General features: G+C 38.0%; 1 protein-coding gene across 8 annotated transcripts in view; it reads right to left on the bottom strand.

Annotated features, from left to right (window-relative positions):
• The window catches only part of LOC131663753 (glutamate [NMDA] receptor subunit 1), a 1,362,975-nt gene that overhangs the window by 161,251 nt on the left and 1,184,836 nt on the right, over window positions 1-16,888 (bottom strand). The gene's annotated exons all lie outside the window — the stretch shown is intronic.

The following is a 16,888-nucleotide window of genomic DNA, read 5'->3' as shown; positions in this document are numbered from 1 at the left end:
GTTTTTCAGAACCGTCACAGCTTTTGAACGGTGTTGCAGAACCGCCACAGCTCTTTAACGAACAGAGAGATAAAAAAAGAAATAATATTATTAATTAAAAAAATTTATTTAAATATTTAAAACTTTAACAAAATCTTTAAAAAATTAAAATCGAATAACTAAAAACTGAATATAAATTAAAACAAACATAAAAAAGAGCGCATAAAAAGAACATAAAAAAGAACACAAAAAACATAAAAAGAACATAAAAAAAGAACACAAAACACGACTAAACTAAATTAAAACTGATACAAATACATAAATTAAAAAGTAATAAAATCTACTACCACCACCACGACGGTATGGCCCACCATTTGACGGTTGTTAATATCGGTGAGAGGCCTTTGTGGTGATGGTTTCGACGCCATCATCCTCTGCAGGTCAGCAGCAACAGCAGTATGACGGGGAGAGAGGTTTTCTCCCTTATCCTTAGTAGGACTGAGATGAAGAAGGAAACCTCTTTTTATGTCGTTCACTCGATTTATCCTCATCGTCTTCCACTGCTGCTGCTGCCGAGACGTTTGGTCGATGGTCATTGCAACAGGGATAGGTTTCTTCATGTGCTCTTCATCTTCAACGATCTCTTGATCGTTGGAGAGAGGAGCATGAATCGGTGGGACAGTGTTTACGTACGTGTCCCACCGACTTCTCCTTTTCAGGAGCTTCTTCCTGCTGCGCATGGCGAGCAGCTCAGCCCTGCGCGCTACAGCAATTTTGTTGTAGTGCGCGATGTTCTTCTCTCGGGACCACTCAAATTTCTTCAACACATTGCTTAAATGCAACGTGCAGAGGAAGTTGTAACGGACATGTTCCTCCTGCAAACAAAGGAAAAATATTAATAAATTAATAATTAAAAAAAAAAAATTTAAACGAATAAAAAGAAAATACTTACTTTTTTACCAACTGCTGTTGTTGACGCAGCTTTTGTTTCTCTCCCTCTAAATATCTTAATTTAGGAAGAGAAGCAGCAGCAGCTAAAGGTGGTAAAGACAAATGAAATTTTTCTTAGCATTGCCCATTGTATTGTCGAGGATTCACAGTATGTGAAACGACAATATTGCCTCCTATACATTGTAGCATAGAAGTTTCAATTTTTCATTCACATACTGTGAATCGAAAATTGAGCCCAGAGGTTGATGAAAGGAAGGAGAAGGTTGCTTCATCACCTCCAAGATGGCTTTAATCACCTAAAACAAAAAAGGAGATATTATATATAAATAATATATACGTATAAATTACATATATAAAATATATAAATTATATATATAAATTCTATATATAACATATAAAATATATATAAATTATGTATATATATATACTTAATTTATCTCCCATGATTTGAAAGCGATCACCAGCAGCACAGAACAGCAGAACCATCAAGAGCAGCGATTACAGCAAACCAGCACAAGCACCAACCCAGCAGCAGTAACAATAAAAAAAATTAATACATTTTAATTAATAAAAAAACATAATTAAAAAAAATAGTTTGTTTCTTTTACTGAAGATGTCGTCACCTTTACATCTTGATTCTTTATGTCACAAGCTCTCTCTCTCTCTCTCTCTCATTTAGAATCAGGATAAAGGTGATAGCTTTAATAAAATAAATAGTAATGAAACTTTTCTTACCATTATATATTCAGCAACAGCAACTGTAACAGCAAAAAGAAAAAAGTAATAAAAACAGCAACATTTGAAACAAAGAAAAACAATCGGCCTAACAATAATGGTTGACGAACGATTTGGCAAACTTATTTTTTTTATAATATTTAATTATAAAAAAGTAGTTATTACACGCGCGTACGCTACTGGTTCTAGTAGCAGACTAAAATTATCTTACCTTAAAAAAATGACACTAAAATTTATATAGGTGGTAGGACTGTCACAAGCAGTGTCAGATCTTCTCTCTTTTTCTCTGTCTCTGTCTGTCTCTCTTTCTCTCTCTCTCTCTCTCTCCACACGTGTTCCTGTAGTACCTTTATATTTTTATCGCTAAAGTGTGTACAAAAACCAGTCAGCAGTCACTTTACCTCTCGGCGAAGGCGCACGCTGATTGGTTCCTGAGGTTTTAAAAGCGCGCACAAAAAGGCAAAGAGCTCAGTTAGGTAGCCACAGCGGAGGAAACATATAGCAGAAGCAATATCAAGCAAGAGAGAAAGAGAGGGTAGCTAAGAAAAATATATGTATTGGTCATCTGAGATGTTAATTGATAAAAGTAGTCATCGGAAATACTGCTAGCGAGAGGCAGTCTGAAATTCTTTTAGAAAAATTGTTAGATTGGCGCGCATTTTGAAATGAAGATTGATTGTAAGCGCAAAATTTGAAATCTATCTAGAAAGTGTAGTTGGTTTTAAGTGCGAAATTTAAAAAATCTATTTTGAAATAGAGTTTAGTTTTAAGCGCGTAATTTAAGCGCGTAAGTCCTTTTTATTTCATCTTTTTTTTTTATTTTATTCATGGCAGCCACAACCTCGCTGCCACCTGTGAGGCTCAAGCAGAACTTCACCCTTTTAATTTTTTTAATTGTTTTTTAATTTTTTTTTTTTACAAAAACATCTCATTAGGTGTAGGTTTCATTTACTACAGTGAGTTCATATGTTGAGGGGGTGTGGATGCGAAACCAGCTGTCAACAATAGAACTGGACTGACAGTGATGCATCTTCGCGGTGAGATCCTTCATTGTCTTATCCTCTTTCAGCAACCACGTCAATAATTTTCCCACGTTCCGCATTGCACACACCGGTTGAGATCCACACTTGCAGGTGCCATGATGTCTGCAAAAGGGTATGGCAGCGTCTGGAAGCTTACTTAACGCTGAACATTCCATGTCACTTTCCAGATCCACTACTGATCTATAAGATAAATGACATTGATTTGATTAGTTAATTAATCGAGCCTCTCTAACATTGTAATTGCGTACATTTCATTTAGATATGGCTTCAACTTTGTTACTTTTTGCCTTTTTTTAACACACACCTTATCAGCAAATTGCAAAGTTAATTGCAGTACCATCATTAGCTCCGTGTACGGAGTATTTCCTTCTTCCCAAGAAATGCAATTATGTTTTATCTCTAGCTACCTATTGACCTTTTTGAAAAATGCTGGTAGAGAATCTAGTGGTGTAGATGGTGGCGAGAAGCAGTATAGCTTGGGGAGAGCATTGCACTGGACCAGAACAATAGCAAGCTCCTTGAAGATGAAATTGCCTCCTGGAGCTTGGAAGCCCTGCATATCGAAAATGTATTTCATCTCGGAAGGTGAAGATTTGCTGGAGCTATTATTACTACTGGAGTTAGTGCTGTTGTTGTTACTGCTAGAAGATCATTCATAATGACTGACGATGATGCTCTGGCTGTTCGAGTTTGGCCTTTTATAGCCAGATCCCTGAACTCCCACTTCTGCTTGCAGCGCCGTTGTCGGTAGATCACTGCGTAGACGAAAACTTTTCCACTCCTGCATGTAGCGGCATCACCGCTAGTTCAGTGCGCCACCACGGATTTCGGGCATAAAAGTCCGAGTTTGAACAGTCAGAGCTAATCAGCTTTAGGTCACTAGAACAATAGCAGCAGCAGCAGCAACAGCAGGAGCAGAAGGAGCAACAGCAGCAGGAAGATGACATCGGTAAACTACTACTCAGCAGCTCTAAAAGGTAGTTGAACTGACAGATCTCAAATTCATTGTAATCGATTGTAAGAGAGGAGTGGACGTACGAGTGTGATGTTTGATGTAGAGTGTCAGAGGATGGATAACGAACGAATGTTGCAATGATGTACGTCGAGGCGGCTTGTCGCGGACCTGCAATTGAGTCAGCGATACTGTTCTCGGAGCTCAAACACAACCCATGGACGTGCACGAACATGGGATGCGTTACGTGGCCGTGAAGCCAAAATTTTTAGATTCGCGGAGCTTGCTTCCCGAAGGATGCAGATCTCGTGTGGAGTTTACTATTGGTTGTGTGGGTCATCTCATCTCACTTGATGAGTTTCGGATAAAGCAATAATAAGATTGCTCCTAGGACCGGTAGGCTGGCGAGTGAGAGCGAGCGAGAGAGTCGGAAGGCGAGAGAGCGGTAAAGCGATAAGCGTGCCAGCATGCCTGGAAGGCCCAAAGAAAACATGTGTGTACAGCGGAACGGCCTTGGTGGCGAGGCTGGCGAGAAAATTCAGCAGCATGTGACGTGAGGCTGAGAAAAAATACACTTTACGTTCAGACTTCAACGAGGCGAGTTGAGCCTTCCTCTACGTTTATACGCGCTACCGTGATCTTAGGTTAGATCCTTTTTTTGTAAAATAGTGGCTTTGTCCTCATACGGTAAGGTTTTTTATGCCGGCTATTTAGTTTTAACTTCTAATTTATAAACCGATTTTTATTAAAAGAAAAAAATTAAAATCTAGTCTACTTGTCTTGATCATCCCTTTCGCACAATTGCTAACCCCTAACAAGAAAACTACTTTCCTCATTCTTATTTAATTACTTACCTATTTTCTTTATTTCAATTACAGGGAAGCCGCACACAATTTCTGCAATCTCAACTACCGAAACGCATCGTTCATCCCCGTAGTATTTCACAATCTCACTGAATACGACTCACACTTCATTATCAAAAAGGTCGCGACTGTAAATAATTTCAAGGGTTGAATTACGTTTCTCGCAGAAAAAAATGAAAAGTACATCTCCTTTCTGTGTACATTGATGATAAGGCGGTTTACTTCTGATTTATCGATTCATGCCATCATCGTTGGAGAAGTTATCGTCCTACTTGAATGAATTGGTTATCGTTTAAAGAGAATTCGAAAAAGATGGCTATTCTCTAGAACGAATTCAACCATTTCGCAGAAAAGGTATATTTCCTTACGAGTTCATGAGCAGTCTTGACAAGCTGGTACAGGAACACCTACCAGTTATGGAAGCTTTTCACAGTCGACCAACCAACAGAGATGTGACGCATGCGGACTATGAATCTCTCTGAATACTAAGAATCTCGGACAGTATTCGGATCTCTATCTCAAGACAGACGTGTTGCTTCTCGCGGATGTTTTTGAGAGTTTCCGCAAGACCCGTCTCGAGGCTTACAACCTCATCCTGCGCGCTATTATACAACACCTGGACTAACTTGATACGCTATGCTTAAGTGTACCAACATTCAAGTGGAACTACTAATAGATATTGATATGGTATTGTTTATTGAAAAGGGGATTCGAGGAGGAGTCAGTCAGTGTTTCAATAGATACGTCAAAGCCAATAATCCGTATATGGGGAGTGACTATAATGAAGAGGAGGAGACAAAGTACTTGATGTATACGTGAATAATCTTTACGGCTGGTCGATGACACAATTTCTACCCTAAGCAGAATTTCAGTGGATTGAGCGTCCGGAGACACTCGACTTTTACATGGCAAACGATAGTCCTATCCGTTACATCCTGGAAGTTGCTTTGGAATATCCCGAGGAACGACATGATACGCATAAGGATCTTCCTCTATGTCCAGAACATCGAGCTCTCCTGGGATCTATACAGAAGAAACTTCTCACTACTCCCTATCATAAGGAGCGCTATGTTATCCACTATCGAGCGCTTATGTAAGCTCTTACCAATTGACTTAAGTTGCGTAAAATACATCGAGCGATCAGCTTCAAGCAAAGTCCCTGGCTCAAGACTTACGTTGATCTCAATACAGAAAAAAGAAAGCAATCTCGGAACGAGTTCGAGAAATTCGTCTATAAGTTGATGATCAATGCAGTATACGGTAAGGCGATGGATTATGAGAACAAAAGGGTTGACGTTAGATTCGTTAGCAAGTGGGAGGGATGTTATGGTGCTGTCGGACTCTGTGCGTTAGACTTGTCTACAATTTAAGTTTACGATTTCCATTATAGTTTCATGAAAGAGACGTTCAGCGATAAATGTAAATTACTCTATACAGATATTGACAGCCTTATCTACGAATTAAAGAAAATGGACGTCTACGGCATGATGAAATATAACCTCGATAAGTTTGATACGTCAGATTATTTCAAAAACAATGTATATGAGCTTCCATTAGTTAATGAGAAAGTTTTTGGGGTACTGAAGGATGAGTGTGCCGGTAAGCTTATGCTTGAATTCATCGGCCTCCACAACAAAATATATGCTATCAGGATTCAATTAAGACGGTTAAGGGGATTAAGTCGCACACCGTAAAGAACAGCATTAACATCAAAGATTACCGACGCTGTTTGCAGGAGGTTGAAATAATCAAATGAGAGCAATTTACCATCCGTAGTAAAGTCTATCGGGTTCGGACGGAGCGGGAAGAAAAGGTGACGTTAAGTCCACAGGATGACAATCATTGCTTAATGGACAGTTCTCCAGATACACTTCCTTGGTGACATTATAGGTGTCACTTATCAGCTGAACTCAAAAATAAAGTGATCACCCACTTTTAATGCAAGATAGAAGAGAATGATGAAGAGGAAGAAACGGAATCGGCGGCTCGATGTCGAGGAGTGGGGAGTTGGCTAGAAAAGTGACGCGCGGCTAACCAAAGCATCATTAGCTCCGGTTTCAACAGTGTAGGCGAGTTTCGGCAGCAGCATAGCAAAGAACCTTCAAACAAGAGATTCAAGAAGTGAATACTAATTCTGAATCAGAGTAAGGGAAACGTCTACTATGAGAACGCTTTTAGAGAAATAAGCAGAGCTCTAATAAATTTCTCTCATTATAAAATAAATTTCGAAAGCCTGAATAAAATTGCTATGGATCCGTTCCTCTCTAAGAAGGACTTTAGTGACTTGGAGAATGGTACTCTCTATATCGTACCTATGCTGAGACAGGTCGCTACCCGGTTTGGATTTAAGGTTGTGGCGGAGCTCAAAGGGGAGTTTCAACTCTTTCTCTCAAACCGTGTTTCCAGAGCATTGATGGAGAATAACAACCTCTAGGACGAACTGCTCGACAAGATGCAGCACTACGAGCTCTTCATCGATTACATCGAAGGAGACAAATTTAAATTCTCTGTACAGTAATTTTATAAGCCTATAAATAAATGATTGGAGGAGTAACGATAAATGGAATGCTTCACAGATGAGGACGAGGTTGGGGCTCTCATCACCTTAAAAAAAAGAAATATTTCTTTGCATTAACAAATAAGAAAAATAACAATAACTGCGTGCAGTTTTGGCGATGTAGCAAGAGTGGGGACTACATTTACGCAGCAGCAATCTCGGCGCTGTGGAAAAGAAAAAAGAAAGTAGGGACCAGGCTATATAAGCGAATTTCGACGTAGTTAAACATCGTTCTTTCAACAGCAATAGCAGCATCAGCAGTCTCTACATTATGGCTCCAATACATCTTTATCAAAATGCTTCTAAACCAATCAAAAAGCTTCGTTCAAACTTGAATATGAAACTAAATCTGATTAACGGAAGACATTGATCAGGACGATTATCCGACAATTGATGAAAAGAAGACTGAATGCAAAAAGATTTTTACAGTTGAAGCAAAAATGCAGAAATGAAGACTGTACTGCTCGAATAGCTCCAGCAGTCATGAATTCCTTGACTGGAAGATCAAAGATACGTAAGAAAAATGGGCGTACAATCAAAAAACCAGAGATATGGAAACATAATCATCATGTAATCAATTTCAAAAGTACCTTGAACAAACAACTTCATCGCAGACATCGTAAATTCGACCTCTCTCTCGTTCATTAAATATTAACTTAGTATTAATTTTAGCTTTTTTCCAATTTTAAAGTCGATCAGAAAGAACAAATCTCTCAACTATGTAACATACATCAACAAGAAATGACAGACATCTATATAGAATAAGTTTTTTATCAATAAAGAAAACAAACTCCCTGAGAAGAAGTATTAGTTCCTTGTATTTTCTTTATTATTATTTGTAAAGAAAATACAAGCGAAATTTCTTTTTTACAAATTTCTTTTTCACTTCGTTTTCATTATTTGCAATAACATCTACTGGTTTTATTCCTATTGTTCGATGTTTTCTATTGTCGTAAGCTGCTAACAAGTCACATATATGATTAACCACTTGTACTTGTCGCGGAGACTGAACTTTTTCTACATAAATCTTTCACAGATAGCTGGCTTGAGGTTGCTGAACGTTGAATATAAAATAATCAATTTTTGGAAATGTTTATTGTCAAATTCTTTTACTCGATTCGTTATGTAAATTCTTTGATTTACAATCTTCCTTCAGCACTGATTTAAAGGCTTTCGACACGTCTTGACCTGTTTTACTCTTCACTGGAACTGCCCATGCATGCTTCGGAAAAATATCCACAATCGTCAATAGATATCGAAATCCCTTGTTTTCTCGAGAGTATGACTACATTTTAATGAGATCTGCTTGCCAAGTCTCATCTATTCCTCGGATATCAAATTTTCGACGCGGATAGTTGCGACGAGCTGGCTTGTGTAACTCTTCAACTACTCTCTGATGTTCCATCGTTCAATACTTTATCACCATCACTACCACCAGCAATATCTGTTGATCAATCTCGTCTCTATGAAAATCCACTTGAGTATACAATTCTATCAATTTCTGTTGTAATGCTGTTATAATATTAGCGATTTCCTTGACTGTCATGTTAATCACTCGTTGAACAGTATTCAAGTTTACTGTATCTATTAGTTCTTTAGGATTAGCTGTATTGCAGAGTCTCTTGTCGTTTACATTATACTGTCCATCTGTAGTAACTTTGAATCCAACACCTGGAGAACCTCGAGTGCCTTCTTTTCGTCCCAACTAACGTCCGAACACATCAACAATCATGATAATAATGATTAGAATGCTACGAAGTCTCAGTTTATATACCTTTCCTCGCGTAGTTCCTCTATGATCGAGTGAATTTCATTTACGTGACTTGGATTACCAATTCATTATTCTGTGATTAGCAATCAGAGCCGATCAACCAACTAGTTAGGATCGTTCCAATAAACATAATCCATTGACGTGTTGACTCTAGTGACTTTATATCGAGGTAGCATATCTTCTCCAGTGATTGATTTTTTTTTGTTTGCTAAGCTCGGATATGGACATATATAAGTTTTGAATTTCTCACTATATTTATTTTTGAAATCTGCATCTTTTTTAAATTATTTCTTGTGAGCATTTGTTTCAGTGAGAATTTGAATGTAATTTTTATTATCTTTATTGTCAATCAAAGCAGTTTTAGGTTCTTTCATTACTAAAAGTTCCATTAGACCAGGTGTTTTGGATACTTTTTTCCATGGACGTTAATGCTGTCTCATTCGAAAGTGATTGGAGAATTACTAATCACATAATTTTCTTCCTTACGTATTCTATATGATCTATCCACAAATTCAGACTTGTCAAAGAAATAACCATTTTCATAATCATAATCATCATCATCAGCAGCAGCAGTAACATCATTATTATTATCGTCGTCGTTAATTGCACTATCAGCAGTTTCGAAAGAAGTGTCACGGGCTCAAATAGTATTGTTGAAGACATCAGAAGTTTCATTGAAGTAGTTGGAATCGTTGGGCTCCAAAGTTTCGTCGGTATCAAAGATTACATTCAGCTTAGATTTATCGCTCTTTTTGAGAATTGACTTTGTTTTTTCTTCGTTTCATTAATACTACTATTACTGTTCGTTGTAATAAGTTTTTCTAAAGGATCGATGATCGGTTTGAAGGTCTCGTTCAGTGTCTTCTCGAAAATGGCCTTTTCTTCCTTTAACTGTGACAGGGCTGATAGCGATGCTCGCTAACCCTGTGTGCGGCACTCTCCTCGCACGGATGTAGCGGCCGAGCGTGGCTATGGTTGACATGGCATTCACGCGCTCGTGTCGTTGCAGGGCCTGGAGAGGGGAGAGCGCGACTGGCGGAGAAGACGGTGCGAGAAGAAGCGAGAGCGCGAAGAGCGTGAGAGAGAGCGAGAGAGGAAGAAGAATAGGCGAGAACGCGGAAAGCGCGGCTCGCGCCGCGAGAATTATGAGAGCGGGAGAAATTGAGGACAGTTGGAGAGTGACCGTACGCTAAAGAGGTCACGGCGCGAGAGAAGTCTGAGACGACGCGCCAGGAGAGAGGAACCCCAGGACGAGAAAAGTCTTCGTGTGGCAGATCTCCGGCTGCTGTTCGAGCAGCCCTTCAGCGATCATCATCAGGCGATCGAGAAGCCGATCCCGGCCGCTAGCTGCCAACCAGCCGCCGCCGGTGATCCAGCGAGCCCCGCTGCCAGCCGGACTGCGATTTCGCCGTCGTCGGCTTTCCACCAGCGAGCCGCGGGAGGAGCCACCCGGTGGGTTTGTTCCCTCATTATTTTGCGGATCTCTCTCTCACGTACCAGCTCTCGCCCGGTACAACGCCGCGAATTGAGTTGTCGCGATTATTAGTTGAGCGAATCCGCTCCTAATCATTGTATATTTGTCGCGTATAATAGTTGAGCGATCACGCTCCTAATCGCCGTTTGTTGTCGCGTTTTGAGGATTGAGCGAGCGCGCTCACCATTTCGTTTGTAAGAAACCGTAGCTGTAACTTTTATTGGCGTAAATAAAAGGGATCGCCTCTTTGTACTTATTTCGATTCTGTCAGTTCACCTTCCCCGTCATCGCGGTAGGTTTGCTCCTGTGGAAGTCAGCGCCGGCTTCCTTCACCGGAAAAGGACCCTTAATAACTCGCAGGGGGCATAGCAGTGGCGCACTTCGCTATGTTCCGAGGATAAATCCCCCCCTTTGCATAACAACTTATGCTTGCGTCTGATGGCTTCACGAGCTTTGGCTAACTGCATCAATATATTCTTTTTCTGCTCAAATTCAGTCATGTTGACTCTTGAACGTCATAAAACATAATTATCTACTAATGACTAGAGAGTTAAATTTATAGCAAAACAGTCAAAACCTTTTCTGTATCTACCGTAATTGATTGCTCTATCTCGATTGATAACGATAAAACTATACTTATCATTTTGCCAATACCTTGCACAAATTTCTTTAAATTTAACAAATGCCATATCAGAGTTTACATGATCATTGTAAATGTGTCGTAAATTGACATTATCTTGACAATAAATAAACGTTGTCACTGATAAAATGCTTTGGAATTCTGGAGTATGATTGACACAGATAAAAGAAATCTACATTTTTATGTCTTCCCATACAGAAGAATGCTCGAACGTTGTCCTGTTTTTCAGTGGCAATGTCGTCAAATATGATGATGGAGTTAGGTTGAACTGTGTCCGGTGAGATGACTGTCTCATGTTCACTGAATGAAAAGTAATTGACACCAACTATCTGCTTCAAATGATTCTCAAGAAACTTGTATTTCGGTTGATTGAGCGATTTAGAGTATACGTAGATGTTATCAAATAGTAGACCATTCGGATGAGTGATTAGACTGAATAAGCTATTTGTTTTACCATAGTTCGACGGACCACAGAATATTGCACGTATACTATTTGGTAGCAACTTTCCATGCCGCTTCTCACGCTTCTCTTATTCCACCACTACGTCAAAATTGACGACTGGAAATCTTATGTGAATCATTCGATATCTCGACCACTACTGAGCTGTAGATATAAATATGAGCATTTATATACCGCAAAGCTCAGTCATACAGCGATTGTCGAACAGTAATGATCAAATAACGCAGATGCCAAGGACATGTTAGTGTCAACAATCTCATCAATTCACTTCCATTCGATCTTCATTTGCCAGGAGGTTATCAGTACTGTGTTCCAGGAACTCGACTAGAGGAACGACTGGCACGTGGTGATCAGGGTATTGATGCTCTTGACACAGCATGCAAGGAACACGATATTACGTACTCGCGAAATCGAGAAGACATGGTTTAAGTGCAATTGGTGCTCTTACTGCAGGTGCTGTTGATATAGTGGAGGCCGTTAATGATCCCAAGATAGTTCAAAAATAATTGACGAAATCTCAACGGCATAATAAAACAATGGAAGCTATCGCTATGAATGAAAGTTTATACTTGAAACCCTACAAAAAGGGATTTGGTGTTTATTTGAAACCATGGTCGGGAAAGGGCTTAAAAAAAAGGTTTGAGGAAATGAGACTGCCTAATAGAGCACTAAGCGACTACGACTTTATAAAATATGTTAAACTGATGAAGATTTCAAATTTTCGTGGAGTATACATGAGAAATGATCTGCCTGCTGGAGGTCCACACTATAGAGAATCAGCCATCATTAATTTAGATGATAAAAGTGGACATGGTACGCATAGGGTGGCCTATCACAAGACGGACAAGAACGTTATCTACTTTAATATTTTTGGTGATCTACAACCTCTATTCAATTTATTGCGTTATCTGAACGTCGATAAAGTCAAATACAATCACGAGAGATATCAAAACTTATAACTGTGGCCATCTTTGTCGATAGCAAATTATTCTGCCGAGAACTATCATGGAGAACTCACTAACTTTAAGTCTTTTAGGTACATTATCGATACTCAAGACCTACTACCTTCCCGCAATAAAGCTATTACCGAACAAGGAAAACGTCTTAGGCTTGATAAAACTGCTAACGCTCAACTCTATACTAAACATTAAATCACCCAACAATAAGTTTTACGCTGGAGACAAGGAATTTATTTTATTTGAAAGAAGCTATGAAATAAAGGGGATTCAGGACTTTCTTCAAAACGTATTGGCTGAGTAGGGTGTTAAATTACTCTTAAACCTAAAAAGAGCAGTCTTCGTAGTGTCATCAATTGCAGTTACATAGTTGATTTTCGACAAACAGTCATCACCGTACGAGTTCACATCAAGGCGACAATATAATGGGCTTGATGTTTAACAGGAAGGTTAGGAATGGGTATGAGGGGGGGGGGGGGGTTAATAAGTCTTTACAAAATTCAAGTGATGGCGCTCGTCATGCTTAAATTACGACGTTTTTGGCAAGCAATACTACTTACTAGATATCGTATAAAGTTTCAGCTCGATTCATTAAGTCGTTTTTTTGTGAGCGTTGATTGAACAAAAAGTTACTGGTTTATTTGAAAAATGGAAAAAACAGAGTTTCGAGCGGTAATAAAACATTTTCATTTGAAAGGCCTTACACCAAAAGAAATCACGGTTGAGTTGAACGCATTTCATGGCAAGTCTGCCCCTGAGTTTAAGACTGTTTATAACTGGGTACATGAATTCAAACGCGGTCGTACAACAACAAAAGATGAACCTCGTTCAGGACACCCCGTAGAAGTGAGTACGCCCGAAATGGCCAACAAAATACACGATATGATGTTGAGTAATAGAAGATTAAAATTGCGAGAATTAGTTGAGGCCACAGGGGTATCAAAGGGTACAATCATTTCAATTTCGCATGAAAAATTGGGGATGAAAAAAATATCAGCAAGATGGGTGCCGCGTTTGCTCACTGTTGAAAACAAACGAACCTGCGTGGTCACCTCTGACGCTCTTTTGGCATCGCATATGTCGTAATCCGGAAGACTTTTGGCGTCGACTCGAAACTGTAGACGAAACATGCGTACATTACTACACTTCTGAAACCAAAGAACAGTCCAAACAATGGATTACCGCAAGAGAACCAGCCCCAAAGAAGGCAAAGACAGTAAAGTCAGCATAAAGATTATAGCCACGGTTTTCTGGGATGCGTATGGAATCATCTACATCGACTACTTGGAAAAGGGCTAGACGATCACTGGACAATATTATGCGCCATTATTAGGTTAGCTGAAAGAAAAAATCAGAGAAAAACGTCCTCACTTAAACAAAAAAAAATGCCTCTTTCTTCAAGACAATGCTCGAGTTCACACGTGTGCAGTTTCGATGGCAAAAATTAACAATTTAACATTCGAATTAATTGACCATCCACCATATTCACCTGATTTGGCTCCCAGTGACTTTTTCTTGTTTCCTAACCTCAAAAAATGGCTTGCCGGACAACGATTCACATCGAATGAAGAATTCATCACCGAAACAAATGCCTATTTCGAGGGTTTTCAGAAATCATATTTTTCTAATGGCTTAAAAAAACTGGAAGGTCATTTAAAAAAATGTATCGACCTTCAAGAAGATTATGTTCAAAAATAAAAAAAAATTACATACGCAAAACTTTTTTTTCCTTCTTTTTGTAAAGACTTATTGACCCCCCTCCCCCCATATATAAGTAGCCGACCATGTCAACGAAACGTCAGTCGACCTAATGGTCATAAGCAGTCGTGGTGGAAGATAACCTGTGTACTACTTTGCTGTATTCAACGAAATGGAAGAAATTCTCGTCATTTAATCAGGTGTCGAGTTTGATGAATCTATCGCTCATTATAAGATTTATGCGCATCAACCTTATCTAGCATCGTCATTCAACAATAACGACGAAATTCGGATTTCAATTCAACATCAAGATTTGTAAATGATAAAATTTGTAATAATGGAAAGAAGAGAAATAGTGAGACCTGGAAATTCACTTAATTTTAATTATGTTCAGCAACGTTTCGTCAGCACGTTTGCTGACCTCTTCAGGCTTTATCAACAGAAAAACAACAAATTATTAACAATAAAGTTACAAATGTAATTTTTATGGCATATAATTATATGTACATGTGTGTACCTGATTTCTTGTGCAAACTTGTGCTCATTTTTGTTGAATAAAAACATGCTAATTGATAGAATATTTGATTTTTTAATTTTTCGCGACAAATTTTTCAGTGCTTTTTTCGAAAAAAGTCGCCATATTTTTTTTCTTGAAATCTAATCATCATTTTGATTTTAGAATCTTGTAGAGCGATTCAAAAAACATAAAGTAAGTCATTTTTAGACATATTCTTAATGTTTAAGTACTTCAAAAATAAACGCAAATAAAATTAAGATTTTTGGCTTTTTCGGCGTTAATGGGGTAATGTGAGAGTTAGGTTTATTTATAATTGTTTTAAGAGTACTATATAAGAATTTAGCTAATTTGTGAGTAGGGCTATTAATTGATGAAATAATTGGTCGTAGTGGCACATTTTCTTTATGTATTTTTGGTAATCCATAGAATTTTGCTATAGATTTGTCAGTTTGAGTCAAATCATTATTTTGCCAATATTTATTCAAGATTTGTATCTCCTACCATCACGTAGCATGCTTCATATCTTTGGAAAATTAACAGCACGGGACGGGATAGTATCGAATAAAACTAAATTTGTCAATTATGCCAACTGTCATTTGTTCGAGGAGATTTGTTACGAGATCAATGTCATTGAATATGGGGCTGACTAGTGTCAAGAAGAACTGGCTTTCACTCAATTCAAGTAAAAGTTTGATTAGCGAAAATGCCGGATGATGTGGTAATGATGATACGAGAAATCTTATCAAAATTCACAGCAGGTGCCTTAGCAAATGATCTTGTGACCTACGAAGAATTCAAGATTACGAGCAAAAATAGAGTGGTTGATTCCTTATGTTATTTTCTCAGATAGACATAAAATCAATCTGCTTAATTACATAGACAAAGACCGACCAATCACTATGGGTTTCCGTTCCTGGGAGTTCTATGAATATCCAAAGTTATCGAACACATGGAGATACGTTTGGACCGTCAAAACTTTTAGTCAGCTCGAAAAACCACGCTTTGTAGTGTTGGCTTTCCAAATGAAACGGAAGGATGAGAAATTTGCCAACACTAGCAAATATGATCACTGCAATATTAGCAACGTCAAACTTTTTTTCGATTCGCAGTACTATCCATACAGAAATCTTAATCTCAAAATCAATCAAAATCAATCATGCTCTACGATATGTTTGTAAATTTTCAAAATTTTTATTATAGTAAAGATACAGAGCCTGTACTTAACAAGAACATTTTCATTAAGAACTTTTATTTAACTTACACTTGGTTCAGCTATATTCTTCTTTCTATATTCTGAAAAATGGTATAAACTTTATCATTGAAATTTGAAGCACTTTCGACTAAATAAAAATCTAAAATTTTTTGTAATACTTTAGTGCACAAGTAAAAACATATTTTTAAAACATTTTTTATTTATCTTATTTATGATAGACCGGTATAAATAACACTTTCACTTTGCAAGATATAAAAGCTTACAAAATCATCAAATTTTTTAATTTTAAGTTGTTCTTTATACGGTAGTACATTCTTGAACTTGTTATAAATTTTCATAATAAAATTATACCTCTACTGGTAAAACTCATTTACATTAAAATTTTTCAATCAAAATGGATCGTTTGTCAGAAAGAGAACGTACGGGTATATCTCTACTGATGATGAAGGGTAGAGGTGATCGAACAAGGACGTATAATAATGTAGTTCAAGGTTTTAATAGAATATTTCGAAATAAGGGTGGTGATATATTAAAAGAAACAGTTTCACAGAATGTGAGACGTTTGAAACAAACGGGATATGTTCGAAGTCGTCTTAATATTGGTACACCGTCGACTGCAACAAATGAAGAAAAATTGTTGAATATTTTAGAGTCGTTTATGGAGAAGCCACAAGACACACTGCGTTCTGCAACACGAGTTTTACAATACGAGATTGATTATAAATCTGTACATAAAGTTCTAAAGGTTAACAAATTTTATCTCTACAAAATAAAACTCATGCAAATGTTAAATTATAATAATCCTGATTGCCATGTTTATTTGTATGAGACTATGATTGAAATAAATCACAATATATGACATCTAGAAAACATTGTCTCTTTGGATAGAGCATCGTTTGAGTTAAATGATAATGTAAATAGATATAACTGACGATATTGGTCTGATATCCATCTCGAGTGGATGGGAGAAAGCCATATTTATTCGTAGTATCCTAAAAAGTTAAACGTTGCATACCAGGTTTGAGCGACTAGTGTCCGCCAAATATTGAATTGGACGCACGTTCCCCTCTGAGCTGTGG

The sequence above is a fragment of the Phymastichus coffea genome, unplaced genomic scaffold (genome assembly GCF_024137745.1).
Source record: "Phymastichus coffea isolate CEN01 unplaced genomic scaffold, Cenicafe_Pcof_1.1 PCOF00002, whole genome shotgun sequence".
NCBI classification, from domain to species: Eukaryota; Metazoa; Arthropoda; class Insecta; order Hymenoptera; family Eulophidae; genus Phymastichus; species Phymastichus coffea.
Note: the sequence above shows the minus strand (reverse complement) of the source record. Positions and strands in the feature narration are given on the sequence as shown.